Source organism: Alligator sinensis, unplaced genomic scaffold (assembly GCF_000455745.1).
Source record: "Alligator sinensis unplaced genomic scaffold, ASM45574v1 scaffold103_1, whole genome shotgun sequence".
Lineage (NCBI taxonomy): Eukaryota > Metazoa > Chordata > Crocodylia > Alligatoridae > Alligator > Alligator sinensis.
Genome location: NW_005842226.1, coordinates 112322 through 127760, shown reverse-complemented (window position 1 = coordinate 127760; position 15439 = coordinate 112322). Strand labels below are relative to the sequence as shown.

General features: G+C 51.6%; 1 protein-coding gene across 6 annotated transcripts in view; it reads left to right on the top strand.

The window, feature by feature from the left end:
* CSNK1G2 (casein kinase 1 gamma 2) overlaps nt 1-15439 on the top strand; it is a 69725-nt gene that overhangs the window by 20454 nt on the left and 33832 nt on the right. The window contains exon 1 of one of the 6 annotated variants that reach the window (XM_025208304.1): nt 347-365. The exons of 4 other annotated variants lie outside the window; for them this stretch is intronic. The gene's annotated coding sequence lies outside the window, so the exon portion shown is untranslated. Of the gene's footprint in view, nt 1-346; nt 366-9914; nt 10019-15439 lie in introns of those variants that run through there. One more of the 6 variants, XM_025208302.1, reaches the window with a different exon arrangement.

Genomic DNA, 15439 nt, shown 5'->3' with positions numbered 1-15439 from the left:
GGGGGGATTAACCCTTAAGCTGAATTCCCAAGGAGAGTGGTCTTCAGAGCAAGGCTGGTGGCCTGTCTTGGGGGTTACTGGGCTCAGCGGAGGGGTGAGTAGATCAAATTTAATGGCCCGTCACCTGCAGGAGTTCAGGTTCGATGAGCCTGAGCTCCCTTCTGGCACCTGTGCCTTGATGCAGCATGAACCATGGTTCTTCACTCTCCATTGCCAGGCTTGGATGTTTCTTCTGAGACGGTTGCATGTTGGTTAGAAGCAGCATTTTTTGCGTTAACTGGCTGGAGAAGCAAGTTCATATGTAGCCTCCTTGTTGCGTGCTGGTGCAATGTTTTCAAACGGTGTTGCTGACGGCAATTGTACAGGTACATCGTTGGGGTTATCTATTTCTGAGTGCTTCGGTGTTGGCCTGGTGGGAAACTTTGTCGCTGGGAGGTGTCCTCCAGTGCAGTGTGCTCTGGGGGGCTGAGAACCCCCACTCTGATCTTGGAGATGGGGCCTTTCTGTCTGTCCTGAGCACTGAACACCCTCTGCCCTCAGAGAATAGCCAGGAAAGTGGGCCGGAGAGACAGAGACAGTTGTGCCAAAGTTCTCCATTTCATTATTTAAAAAATAAATGGTTTGTTTGTGTGTCTGCTGTTTGTGTGTTGGTTGTTTTCCTAAATTCTGGTGGGAGGCGACATCCCCATGCTGGGTTTGTCATCTGAAATCCTGCAGCACCTAGAAACCAAGGGCACCTATGGATGTGATGGACCTCTGCTCTGATGCGTGCTAATTGAACACACAGAGCAGACTCAGTGAATAGTTAGCGCGGTCCAGCAGCCTCCACGTCATGTATTCAGTGTCTCCACGTTTCAAAACGGTAGCAGGACCGCTCTAAAGCTCATTGAATGAGCTTTAGTTAAAGTGCTGCCGCAGCCATTTTGAGGCCCGGGATGCTGAATACACGTGATGCTGCTGGCACTTTAATTGGAGCTGCTCCTAAGGGGCACTTTAATTAAAGCACCTCCACCATGGAGCACATGTATAGACACCCCAAAAGCCAAACGTACTGCACCAAAAGAGAAACCGAGTCTGCTTTGCTTTGAAGCTGAGCTGTGCGTAGAGGCAGGGCAACAGCAGCAACGAAAGGGAAACTGCAGGTTTCAAACTCCAAGGTGGCCACAGCAATAAAGAAACGTGGGTTAATAACAGTCGCTTCTGGGCCGGTGGCGCTGACTGGGTTTCACTTGCTTCCAGCATGAGAAAGTGGCAGGGAGGAAAGGCAGCGGCAGAGATGGAGGGCTCCTGTTTGGCATGGGCCGTGGGCTGCTGATTCACAGATCAGTGTGCCATCTGATGAGGGTCAGGTGGGGAGATTGGGATTAATTTGTGCTGTTTGCCAGGGAGTTTCTTCAGTCAGGCTGTCGCTGCAGGCTTGATTTCTCTGAGCCCGTGCTTTTTGTCAGGTGACAGGTCACAACACCAAATACGGTGTAAGACCCAACCCAGTAAGAAGCACCTAATCCCCAAAGAGAAGGAAGTTGCCTTGGTCCCCATCCCCATCTGTAAATCTGAGCAAGTGACTTGCCTCGCAGCCCCCAGGGAGTCCACAGTGGAGCTGGGAACGAAACCTGCGTCTCGGGAGCCCCAGCTCTGTGCCTTCCTCCCCCCACCCAGGCCACCCTTTCTCTTCGAGAGCGTTGGGGGTCAGCCTGCGGTTCCCGGCTCCGCCTCAGTGGTTAAGTAACAAACATGTAACAAGAACTTCCTGTTGTGACTGCACGAAGGAGGAAACAGAACCACGCTGCCCTCCTCCCACCCGCCTATAAACACCGGAGATGCTCTGCCCTGCAAGCCCAAATGGACAGGGGCCATCCTTAACCCTCCTGTTGCTGGGAGCGGAGGGTCTTGTTAGTTTGTGCCCCCACCCCCTGCCCCGCGGAGGAGCTGTGCAGCTATCGTTTGCTTCTGGGAAATTAGCTTCTGTAGAAACTTTCAGGATCTCCAGGGTTTCCCTGAAAACGCAGGTCCCTTGCGGGGAGCTTTCACTTCTCTCGGGAGGGCAGAGGCCACACGAGTGAATGCAGGTAGGCTAGTATCAGAGGTTAAGGTACTGCATCTGCCCTAGGTTGCGTGGTGTAGCTGTGTGCGGCTGCCAGCATGGCGTAGGGGAGCACCACGCTCCCCTCCGCTGCTCTGCCACGTTTCATGTGGCTAAGACCCTTGGTGTCTGTGCCTCAGTTTCCCTGTTTGTAAAATGGGGATATTTAGGAGACCAGGCTGGATAGTTGTAAGCAATCCTTTCTGTCCTCCGCATACATGAATATTGCCTGGCCAGTTGCCTGAGGGCCCTGTGTCTGGTCATCTGTGCACAGTGTACTCGGTGCTGTCGGAGGTGTAACGAGGGATTTGCAATGGTAGCTGGACAAATAGAAGCGCTGTAGGTGGATGCCAGCTTCATAGGCTTAAAGAGGAAACTTCCTAGGGGTGTGAGTTTCCCATAACTGCAGGGTTCCTTATGCCTGCCTCCGAAGCTGCTGGTGATGACTATGACTGGTGACGGAGAACTGAACGGACCTTGCGTCTGATCCACCCTGGCAGGTCCTGTGGCTGCTGTGAGACAGAGCCTACAGACTGCTGCTGCCAGTGCGAGCGTCGGACTACGCAGAGGCAGCCAGAGCTCATGAGCTGGGACTGGAGCCTTGCGTATCAACCTCTGCATGTCAATACGTGGCAGGGAGGGAGAATGACTTCCTGAGCTTGAAACATTCCTGTCACCCAAAGAAAAGGTTGTTTGAAATGGCCTGAGCGCAGTTCTTGGAAGGGCTTTGTCTAAAAGCCCTTTCACTGATTGTCTTGTTTCCTTGAAAATCCGCCCAGCTCGCCACTTGTAAATGCTAAGCCTTGAGTCACAGGGAAGTTGGCAGCACACCCCTGAGCTCGGCACCTCTTCTTTAAGGCAGAAAGTAAGAGCAGGAACGTGTTGATTTTGGGGCGGTTTTGTGCATATGGTTTATGATACGACTGCTGCAACAAGCTTGGCTCTGTGTGTGTGTGCGAGACCTGCGGGGTGCACGTGCACACGCACGGGAAGTGGGAGAGAAAATGGCACTGAGAGCTGTTTTCATCTTCCAGGAGGTTGGAAGTGAATCACCTTCCCTCTCTACCCATCCTGCCCCCCCTTTCTGCGCTCTGCATTGGGGGTTTTGGCTTTGTGCAAGAGAGCAGGATTTTAAACTGGCATTTAGATCCGGGCACAAGGCAATGTAAACACCTTTATTTCAATTCTAAAAGCAGCTAATTTCTATGCAGTTAAACCTGTTCCTAATTCAATAGACCTGAAAGAGGTGTGTGCCCACATAGCCTGTTGCCCTGGCTTATATCCATATTGTCAGCTATTCCTGCAGATTTCTTGTGCAGACCCACCTGAAGTAGGGGCCAAGATCGAGTACTTTTCTAGCCCATTGCTGTCTGGGTTTTCAAGGGCATAAGTATCAGCTAGTTTATTTCTAAAACATGGAAAATCCAATGGACTTTTTCCTCTCTGGGAGTGAGCCTTCAGCTGTAGGTAGAGAAGACCTGAGATGCAGCCCAAAGGGTAGCTGCTTGGGGAACACTACCAGCTCTGGAAAAGGCAGATGCTTATAGGAAAGCATTTCTCCCTGTAACCAGAGCAACACTGCTGTAGTAGAGTAGCTGTCACTGCAATACGGGCTGCAGGGGTTTGTGTAATACTGGGGAAACTCGGCAGTGGGAGTGAGTTACTGAGAATCTTTTGCCAACCCTGTGACTCAGCTCAGAGGGCAGGAGATGGTGAGAGGCTTTCCTGCCTAATGGCATTAATTTCAGGTCTTGGGCAATTTGAACCTGTCCTGTTTCAGCATGCGCGGTCCATGCAGTTCTGGCTAGACCAGAGGTTCTCAACCTTTTAGACTAGAGTAGACTCGGCAGAGCCCTTGGAAAGTGCCAACTCTTCTTTTTTTACTCTTTTGTTTGTTTGGTTTTTTTTGCCAAGGAAAGATAAAGAGCGGTGGTTTTTCTGTTGCAAAGAACTCGGAAAGACCCAGTGATGGATTTCTGTTTGAAATTTCAGTGCTTATCTTGTGGATCACATTTGTAAACCTAACCGTGCCAGCACTGTCACCCCCTTGAACGATTCTCCAGGCACCCTGGTTGAGAATCACTGGGTTTAAGCGCATCTCCCAGTCGGTGCTGCCTAGTTTGGCCGTCTTGGGCTCCCACCAACTGCTACAGGGGCTTTGGGTTTGCAAGGAATGGAGTCATGGGCCCTGAGCATGTGCACATTTGAACTTGTATGAGACTAGAGGAGGGACCCTTTGCTGAGTTAGTCTTGGGGAGAAATTTACACTCCGCTTGCTGCCTTCTGTGACTGTTCTGCACCTTCCCATGTTCATTAGGCGACTTTGGTTACTGTATGTTATCACCTGAATGGAAGGGGTCTTCTGAACCCAAGCATGGGAGGCAGGGACAGCTATATAAGTGTGTGGCCCTGATGTGGCACTCTTGATGTTAACATGTCTCTATTGCTCATGTGTTGGAATTTTAGCTATTTTTCATGTCTTTATTTTACCCTTCCAGGAATCCAACTCTTTCTCCAGCCTCTCTAGCTCATAGTCCTTTCCATCTCTTCACTCTGTTCCCAGTGCTCCCAGCCTCCTTCCATAAACAAGATGTTTCTTCTCTTCCCCTGCCTCCCCCACTGTCCCCTTTTTAAAATCAACAATGTTTGCTTCCTTAGTGGGGAAGTGAAGAACCTGCAAAAATATCTCCATTTGGGACTTGTTGACAGATGAATTCAAGTGAGATGGAGTTTTGACCGATGCTCCCATGCTGGCATTTCACTGGAACACACCGTTGCTCATGGGGTGGGGGTGAGATCAGCAAGGCTGAAACGTATGTTTCCAGTCACTGTGCCATGGGATTGCTTTTAAGAAAGCTGCAGAGGTTACCCCTAGCTTTAAGGAGGTCATTGCATCAGTGAGGACCAGAGCTAAGGTAAAGAAAACCTCGCTCTGCATTCCAGCGAGTGGTTGAAGGAAAGCTTCAGCAGAGTGGGCAGGAGGTCTGTGAGCTCTTCAGCTACCTTCCATATGCAAATCAAACTTCCTTTTCTCTACATCCTGGCTTTGCCTTGCCCCATGAGATCTGATGTACGCTTTCCACGTATCAGCCTTTATCTCTCTCGACTGACCTCACTTAGTGATTGTGAAAGTTTCCCAGCTGAGCACAGCATTACTGTGTGTCTTAGACTTGTCAAAATTGCTTGTCCCCAAGGGACTAACATTTTGTAAGCCCTGTTTAGACTCCTTCATTGCAAGGCTCTAGGGCTGGATTTCCAAGGGAGCTCAGCAGTTTCGGTGGAGGTGGGGATGCTCGCTAAACCTTGCTAAACACTTAAGCTCCCCAGACTGGGTGTGGACTTACATTCACTTAACCAATGAATGAATCAAAGCCACTGGCCACGGGGAGTGAAGTGGACCAGCTGGTACTTGGGAGTTACTGCTGAAGCCCTTACTTGGCATGTGCTATTCCAGTTACGGACGGGAAAGTCTTGCCTTCAGAGCAGCGATTCTCACCCAAGCTGCTGTGGCACCCTGCAGAGATCCTTGCAACAGTGCCACAGGGCACCATGCAATGTTAACACCATTAAGTGTGCAACCCATGATTCACAAGATAAACCCGGAGGCTTCATAGTGTCAGAAACCTTCTGACTTGTTGTGGTCTGGGCTCTTTGCAGCAGCAGAATTGCTCTATTTTTCTATTGTCAAAAAACAAGTGAAAGCTAAGAGCTGGCATTTTCAAAAGTGTGCCACAGTTTTGAGAAGGCTGAGAACCACTGCTTCAGCATAACCTATGTTACCCATTGAGATTGCTTTTCTTGCACATTCAGACCAGTTCAGGAAAGAAGCAATGGATTTTAATGCATTGAACAGCAATGGATAGCTAGCTCTCTTTCTGCTAGGCTGCAGTTTGACCATTCACATTACTATCCTCAGGATGGGATGATTAGGATTTGTTGCAACTGGAGGTGGTTGTAAAATGGAGGGGTTTTTCATCCCTACCTCCCTTCTGAAAATATCCACTTTGAACAAAAGTCAGAAGTGAACTGCGGCATTTACTTGAATCAAAGACTACCCTGAATTTAAGATGAACCTCCAATAATTAAATTCTTTACATGGGAATGCATAACCTTGTTGTTTTTTCCATGTATACAATCTGATTATTTGGGGTCGTCTTTAATTCATCTCTCCCACCACGGTGGTGGTGGTGGGGGGTGGCAGGCAGAGAGTAGGTAGGTAGGTAGGTGGTATGGGGAGGTCAAGCAGCTTGCCCACTGCTTGTGCCTGCCCCTCTGCCATCTCTGATCCCTGCTCCTCTCTTCCTCCCACCGCCCCTACTCTTGCTCCATGGGCCAGTCTTCCTTCCTATTCTAACTTGGGCCTTGGGGCACCAAGCACAGCCCTTCTCTGTGGGCTAACCTACACCTCCCACAATACAACTCTGTCTCCCTTCTACTGAAGGAAGGTGTAGCATCATGGGATATGTAGTCCAGCAGAGAGACCACCCCATGGAAGAGAATGGATCCTGAAATAACTGAACAGTGCGCTGCAAGGAAAGACTATCACAGGTTGGAAAACTTCTTGGTTTTCAGGCATAGATTTTGGCATCACATGCTGTTCCCCAATTAAACAAGAACACAGGTTTTCCATGAGACAGTTTCATTATTTTTCACTAGCTTTCATTTCAGCAAAACCCCTTCCCAAATTATCACCAGAGTTGTTGGAGCACAACTGAGGTTTTCCATGCTATTATTCTCTGCTTTTCTCCTCGGAGTACTGTATTTCTGAGTGAGCTAACTTCCTAGAGAAAGCATTGATTCAGTTTTCTGCTTCTCCCCTACATGTCCTAATTAGCTTGTTAATAAAGAGTATTTTAAGCTTGTAGGAGTTGGAGAGAGATTTTTGGAACTTGCAATACAGTAATAAGGGCTTGCATAAGGACTGATGCATGAAGAGCAACAAGGCAGCGCATGGTGACTGAAGTGAGGCTGAAGCACATCTCCAGGGCTTAATTTAAACCTCACTTACTCTAGTTTAAATCGGCCATCAAAAGGATTGGAGATAGTGTACAGGGATTCTCTAGGAATCCAGAGTTACTTGCATTTTTAATCTCGCAGAGCAATCTGTCTTGAGCACTCTCCCTACACTGGTGGAATCAGCCCTTTAAAAGTTTGAGCAAAAGCAAATGGACACCATCAATTTCGTGGTGCAGAAATGAGATTAAAGGAATGGGGATGATTGTGTGATGCACGGGGTGAAGATGCCAAGAGGAAAGGACTGACCTGGGAACAGACTGTAGGGCCTGCTGTTGCTATCAAGTTTGACGTGTTCTGCAACACGGACTGTAATTTCATCCAGGGTGCCTGCAGCAGAGGCACTGCTGGTCAGTTTGGAAGTTCAGAGAGATTTCCCGCCTTGGCATAAAGACTTTCAGATAAGAGATTGTACCATCTTTCCTTCAGTCATTTGTTCCAGTGACGTTTTACCCATTAACAAGAAATATACCATATTTCCAGTCTCAATTTGTCTTCCAACTATTTGCTCTTCTAATGACATCACTGGATTAAAGTACCCCCCTCCACTTCTCCCCCCCCAATCACACACCTTTCTATGTGGGTACTTGGAAAAGTATCTTTTCTTATCCGAGTCGCTCTAAATTGACTGGGGTCCCTTAGTCTCTTTCTGTGAGACCCATACTCAGAACCTGGGCATGCGAATGATGCAGTGATAATACCTCCTCGCTGTGATGCCGGCAGAGACTGCTGGTGGTTTCCCCCGCTTTCTCTGGAACAGCGTTTTCCAGGTGCAGAGAGCAGAAAATAGCGTGGAGATGCCCGATCTGGGTATTGGGGAATCCTGCTCTGAGGCACCAGGTGGGTGTTTTCCTATGCCTTGGTCCTTCTGCTTTCCTTCTGCTCGTGTGGATGTATTTTCGGAAGGGTGCAATTTGGCTCTACCACACGACCTTGTAATTACAGTGAGGCCCAAGCCAGAGAGCACCAGGCCGCAGTGGTAAGCTTGTGGCCAGCGTCCGATCTTGACTGCAGACTCGGGTTTGAATTGCGTGGCCTGCTAGGGCTCGTGTCTTTGCTGACGGGTCAAAAGCAAGAGGTTGCTAAACAGCTGAACCAACCCGTCTCTCCCTGCTTGCCCAGGCTCTGAGGTAGCGTCTGGCTCTTGGTGCCCTGCTCCTCCTCTCTTAGCCTCAATTGTAGAAAAGCTAAACAGACTCTCCCAGATGACCTCCCTCAAGGCCTTGTCTCCGATCAGGTGGAACTAGAGAGCTCCAGTCAAACTCACCGCTCAGTCTTGACCTTTTGCAATGGTCCTCGTGGAAAAGAACCCACCGAACTCGCAAAAACCCCAAGGAAGTTTTCATGAGCAGAGTCAATTGAAGAAACCTCTGCTTGAAGCCTTCCCTGCTTTGAAATGACGAGGGCTGCTGCTGGCATTTAAGACTGGAATAGATTGTAACTACAAACCTTCTCGGACGTTTTCTGGGACTGGTCTGCAGTTTATTTTAAAACATGCTGGAGCTTCCTTCGTTTTAAGACCAGCAGGTTTTTTATCTGCTATTGTAAAACAAAACCACATCTGGCTCCAACTCTTGTACCTTTTGCATTTTCCATGCAAGTGTCTTGATATTTTTATTAATTTTTCTTCTTCGTTTGTTTGGTCCCAAGCTCGTTATTCTTGTCCAGCCTGGTAAGTGGACCAGTTGCATGTTGCTGTGTTTGGTTTCAGACTTGAAGCTTTGGGTATGGTTGTACATGGAGTCACGGGGTGCTTGGGAGGTATTTTTAGCCTTTTAATTTGCAGCGCCTCTGGGTTGTCTAACGTCAAGAGATTTTCTTTGTGTTTTTAGCTCTCGGGAAGATTTCCCCCCCTCCAGTCCCTCCCCCTCTGGATGCAGCTGTTTCTTCTCTGGTTGGAAAGCGTAGAGTAGTCAGCAAAGCCGGCTTTAACCGCTGGAAGGACTTGCTGGGATCAGGTGCCTGCTAAAGATGGTTATTGTCGGGATCCCACTGCCTCCCACAGAACAGATTTCGGGGACATCGGGTGCAGGGCTTCACTGGCTACCTGCGTTCTCTTCCTGCTTCTTCTGCCACTGCCCTGCTGTGCCGCCCTGGCCAGGTCATTTCCCTGCACTGTGCTTCCACCCTTGTCTTGCCTCTTTTAATGATGAAGTTCGTGGTGCAGGACTGTGCGTGCACCGCATCTAGTACAATAAGACCCTGTTCTCTGTTAAGGTGTCCAAGAGCTGTTGTAGTACAAATAATTTCTCTCTTGTCTCTCTCATTTGAGCTTTGCCTTCCTGGAAGTTGCTTCCAGCTTTGCAACTCTCGACAGACTCTGAATAAGACTGGCAAACGGCAAACACTGCAATCTGCCCTAAATCCCCAGCTCCCGGAGACAAGCGATTGCATGAGAGAGACTCTTGCAAATGTGACTAGCGTGTTACCCAAAAGACTCCGAGCCAGATGGCAAATAAAGAGCCTAAAACTTCTTCTTCCTTAAATCCCCTTAGCTTTAAAATAATCTCCTGATATTTGTGTTTTCCTCACAATTCGTCATGTTGTTGACATTTGAGGCTCTTCCCTTTTTTGGTTCCCTTTGAGAGGCCGAAGTCAAAAACTTACTGGGAAGTGTCAATTTCACTTTGAGATTCCCTGGTGTGACTGGGAACCCTTGCCCTGTTACTGGAAAGTGGCGTGGCCCCTTTAAGGGCAGGGGTCTTGTGGCATAGGCAACCAGCAGAGCAGGGGTTAAGGAACAACCCTGTGGTCCAGTCAGCTGACAGGAGAGGCACATGACCAAAAAGGGGCGGGGCTTTAGGAGTATATAAACCAGAGCTGGAGCAGGGAGTTAGACCTGGGAAGCAGCAGGAGGAGGAGGAGGAGGAAGAAGCCCTGTTAGGAGATGTGGGAGAGCACCCAGGGCTCAGGAGAAGCGTGGTAGGCAGCCTGTGGCTGGGGGGTTTGTGTTACTGCCAGAAGGCTTAAGTTTGCATTTGGGTTTTAACTGGTGGTTTGGGGGCGCTAGAAAAGGGGTGGCTTGGAGGTCCCATTCGTGTCCAAGGGGCATGTGATTGCCTTTAGCCTTACCAGGGATTAGGCTCAAGGTGCAAGGCAGAAGCCAGGAAGTCCAGCACTGTCTGGGAGTGGGGCAAAGCTTGGGGCCTGGAGCCTGGGGAGGACAGAGATTTTGAGGGCCTGTGTGAGACAAATGGGGCCAGAGAGCCTGGGTCCCGAGCAGGGCAGAGATGAAGGCCCCAGAGGGTGAAACAAGGGGCTGGAGCCCAAACAGTGTGGACCTGGGCTCAGGTAGAGAGGTGGAAGCCGGGAAGGCCGAAGCCCCAACAAGGGAGTAAAGGCCTGAAGTGGCCCGGTGGCTCTGAGGACAAGTGGATGTGTGACATCTGCGAGGCATGGGCATGAGTGTGGGGGCAGCTAGAGGTCATGAATTAAGGCACTGGGTCTCAACCTTTTTTGTACCAGGACCCACTTGTAAACATCAATGGCCAGTCCTGACCCAGTGCCCCCCACCCCCGTGTGTGGGGCATGGGGGAGGATCCAGGCAGCCCCTGCAGGCTGGAACTCTGCCGTCCTGCAAGGGAAAAGCCACAGTTTCCCATATTTTTTTCCTTTAAAGGAGAGCCCATTTTTAAAGTTGCAGTTGTCCTCGGTCACCTAACCTGTTACGCCTGGTTGAAGAACTGTGGTTGCAAGCGCTGCTGGGTCGTCCTGAGACCGCAGCTTGCTTTGGAATCCTTTGGCCAAACTCGAGACCAGTTTTTAGATTTGTTGTTTTCCCCTGGAAAGTCTGTATTTTGGCTCAAAGTGAATCAAGTCCCGTGAGAGACCAGCTCTGTTCTGCGTTGTGGGCACGTGGTCAGGGTCACTCGCCGCAGGGTGACCTGCCCAGCAGCAGTTCCAGCAGATCGTGCTGTTTGTGTGCTTGGCCAGGGAAGTGATTGAGAAATCGTTGCATCAGGATGCTGCTGGTTGTACCCAGGCCCTTTCTGCTCGTCATGTTTGGAAGGATGCAGCGCTGGTTCTTCAGCTCCTCATTGTCCAGGAGGGCTTCTCATTCAAGCAGTCGGAAACCTCACATAAGATCAGTCCCCCTCTGCTACCTAAGAGAGCCACCTCTCACTGCTTGCAGAGATTGGACTGGTGCCTCTGTGGCATGGTGTAGGACTAGTGAATCCAGCGTCATGCAGGGGCCCTCTCAAGATGACCCTTGAAAGCCTACCCAATCCTAGGATGCCTCGCTCCTTCTGTAAGTAACTGCTGCTGCATCACCTAAGGCCTTCTCTGGGCCTCTCTACTGCGTGACCCAACCATGAACCACAGCAAAAGCCCAGGCCTGTTTATCCAGAGTATCATGGGATGTCGTGGGAACGCCACCTCCTTTTGCTCGTCAGCCGCAAAAGCTAAGGGGCCTCCACATAGTTCGGCATGAGCTGCTATGGCTAGGCCTCACGAACAGCAAGGTAGGCAGGACTATAGTGGCGCGATCAGACTCTGCTGGCCTCACCCTGCACGGGTGCGCTGTTCAGAGTAAAAGTGACTTGATTTTGGTCTGATGACTGACTGGTTTGAAAATGGAGCTAAGCTCACTGTCCAGCTGGTGTGTTCACGTGGGGAATTGGACCAGCACTGCCCTAGGGACTGATTACATGGTACAGCGTTCCTGGGTGGAAGAGGGCTGTCAGGGCTGTGCTGGGGGCGGGGGGGCCTTTACTAGCAAGGCCTGGCCTGGAGGGTGGTTGTGGACAATCTGCTTCCAGGCTCCAGCTGTAAGGCCAGGGTCAAGCTGGTGGGGCAGCTGGAGCTGCGGATCTGCTCTGCATTAAGGCAGCTCATCCCTGGCCTGGGCGGTCCCCAAGCGCTTCACAGGAACCAGCATTTATTAAGACTAGAAACGTATTTTTTCCCTTCTGGTTGGCTGCGCTGTCTAGTTTCATTGTCTGAAATTCCCTTACGCAGCCTGGCCAGCAGCTCCCGTGAAAAGCGAAACGAACCCAGGGGCTGGAATTCCCTCCGCTCTGGCCCGCGGCCGCCTGGCTCTGTGCAAACAGTCTGGCCCTGAGATTCCACAGGGCTGAGCATAAAGGTCTGATTCAAAATGAAAATTGGGTACTAAGCCACACAGTTCACACACCGTCTCCTCCCCTTCCCCCACCCTGAGCTACGCACTGCTCCACTGCTGCTGGAGAAGGGATGGGGAGACTCCCTGAGAGAAGGCAGCAGCAATAAAACCCGTCCCGCAGGCCTAGGGTGTCCGCGGCTGCACAGGAGGCGGCTCTGACCCTTGGTCGTGCAGCACAGACAGGAGCCTGGCAAGGGAAGGGGGTGAAAGCTGGCAGGAGGCAGGCAGGAGGGCAGCTCTGCCCCAAATCCACAGAGGAAATCATTGAGCAAGTAAAGAATGGACAGGATGTTGTGTGCTCAGCGCCTGGGAGAGAACAAAGCTTAGGGAAGCCCTGCTCTCATCCCCCTTTTCCCCTCTGCTTCCTGCAGATGGGGGGACTGCTGTCTGCGAGGCAAGCAGAGGGACGAGGGGGCCTTAGCTCAGCTGCTGACCCTAGGGGTCCTCTCTGTATCTGTTTTCCTTGTCTGTAAAAAGGAGGTGCCATCCCTTGTGCGTGGAGATGCTGGAGGCAAGGCAGTGACATGGTAGGGGCCAGAGCTGGGAGGAGCAGGGATTGTGGCTTTTTCTGTTTCCCTGCCATAGTGCGCAGCCCACGGGGACAAGGCACCTGTAACAAAAAACTTTTGATTGACCCATCAAGGCCTCACCCTCCAGCCCTTCCCGCACCCTACATTGTGTATAGCAGCATCACCTAGGGGCCCCAGGCAGGGCCTAGGACCCCCGTGGTGCCTGGCGCTGCCCAAACACCTGGCAAAGAGATGGTCCCTGTTCCAAGGAGCTTGCAGTTCAATAAGAGACAGCAGATGGTGAAGCCAAGAGCACAAGGCAGTGGTGGGAACAAGAGGGGCGGCAGGGCGGGCAGCGGTCTCCGCCAACCTATTATCCAGTCATCTGTATACTTCTGGGAAAAGGCAAGCCTGTGGTCATAGGGATGCTCCTCCCAAGCACAAGGTGCAGCAGGGGAGAATGGGCTGTGGGCATCAGGGGCTGGATCACAGGCCTCTCCTTGCTGGTGGGTATTTCTCATGTCAAAAGCTAGCACTGACCTGTGGCAGGCCTGACTTGCACTATGACCACACTGAGCTGTAGCCAGGACTGATGAGGCATCAGGTTGTGGGGCTGCAGTGCCAGCAGCAGCCTGGAGGGCAGGGCTCCCACCACATCAGCCTTGCTGAGGGGTCAAGACTAGTATTGCAGCCCATCTCTTTCCTGCTCTCCCTTTTTTATTCTCGTTGCTTACCGTGGCTGTAGCTACAACCCTGACCCCATCTCTCCTGGTGCAGGCAGCCCAGGGCTGGGCAACCCCTGGAAACCTGCACAGAGCAGAGGCACATGGAAACCAGGGATTTGAGTGTGCTCAGCCTGGCTTCTCCCAGAGGGATGGTAATGCATGCTATTAGCACCTGGCACTTGCATAGCTTTATTCATCATTTGCCATTACCCCTGCAGCTCCCTGGTAGCAGAAGCAGGTCAGAGGAGAGTGGCTGAGCATGTACTGGGTGCCTTGTCAGACTTTACCGCTCGCACAGCCATTTCCCCTGGATGAGGGCAGATCTCAGCCCTTTGGAGGGGGTTGAACACAGTGAGGGTGGGTGAGCAAGTAGGGAGCTGACTGCTGTAGGAGGTGCTGTGATGTGTGCACCACTGCCTCCTGCCAGGTGGCACTGGGATGCCTTGGCTGCATGTCTTAGACCCTGTGCTCAGTGAGCTGAAGGCATAGCTGCCTGAGCTACCACTGCTGGAGCAGTTGCAGATTTGCTGCAGCTCTGATACCTGTTTTAAAGGCAGGAACAGGCTGGGGGTAGGGCTCAGGTGGGAGACCAGGCACTTACTTTGGACCATTCCCACCCCCCATCAGCTTAACCCCCAGCTCCCCAAGACTGCACAGTCCTTTGGTGGGTGCAAAGCACAGCTGCTTTCTTCCCAACACCATCCTCGGGCCTTCACTGCCTTTCTGTTCGCCTGTCCTCCTCCCTCCCCCCACGTGGTCTAGCACAAGAAGCCTTTTTATTATTAATAGCTATCGAGAGCCAATAAAAAGTTTTACGGGCCTTGGACAAACATCAGGCCAGGCGGTGCACTCATTTCCTGGAGGCTGCATGCCCGAGAGGTGGAGGCCGGCTTGTTTAACCCGCAGGTAGCAGGGCTGCAGAGCCCACGGGGCTGGAACCAGCACTTAGGTGGCACTGCAGCAGAGGGGGGTGGCAGAGGCCTGCCAGAGCGGCTTGCTTGCGGTTTGGAGCGGACTGAGCTGGGAACAAAGCAGAGGTGATTAGCATGGGTGGAAAGCTGTAGCTCGGGAGGGAGGTGTCTGTCTGTCTCCCAGAATGCACCCTTGTGACTGCACTTGGCTTCCTGGCACGGCCCCTTCAAGGCACATCCTGCCCAGGGTCACGGTGTTGTGCTCTCCTCTGGGAGGAGCCAGCCCTGAACTCTGGACAGGCACTGCCCTGGGCTCATGCTGGGAAGCACAGATAGTCTCCAGTGGACAGAGCATGCAGGTTTCATGCCAGGCCCAGCTTCCAGAGCATGCAGCTGATTTCCCTTTTCCTTGGGGAGGGAGGGAAGGTAGTGGGAGCTGGTTTTGCTGTGGTCAAGCTGCTGTCAGCTTGAGCAGGCTGCAGAGGCTTGGGGCATCATAGGATTACTCTGTCAGCATCCAGAGTAAGCACTGGTATAATCCAGTTTTGGCCACACCTGCCTTTTTGGGTTTCCTGCTTCCAGCACTGCCTGTGATGGGTGACATGGTACTGGGTGGATTGAGTGCCAGGTGGGGGCACTGCCAGCTCATCAGTGCCTAGGGCACGGGGAGCAGAAGGATTTGGGCAGAGCTGTGGTGCAGCCAACACCTCCACTTTGGATGCAGTGCCCCTACAGGGAGTCAGGGGCTTGGCAAGGCAGACGGTGTGGGGAGAGAGTGAGGTTTGTTCAGGGGAATCCTCTCTGATGTTCACCAGCCCCTCATGCTTCTGTGGGCAGTGCTGGTTCTTGGTGTCAGGCCTGGGGCCTTCGATCTCATGCTCAAGAGCAAAGGACTATTAGTATATGTACCAGTCATGCTAATGTGTAGGTCTTACCATCCACAGATCTCCAAGTGCTTTGCAGGGGTGGATGATTATCCCAAACCCCATTCCACAAATGGGGAAACTGAGGCCCAGGGAGGGACAGTGATCTGTCTAAGGCTTCATGACAAGTCAGTGACAGCCAAGAGTTGAACC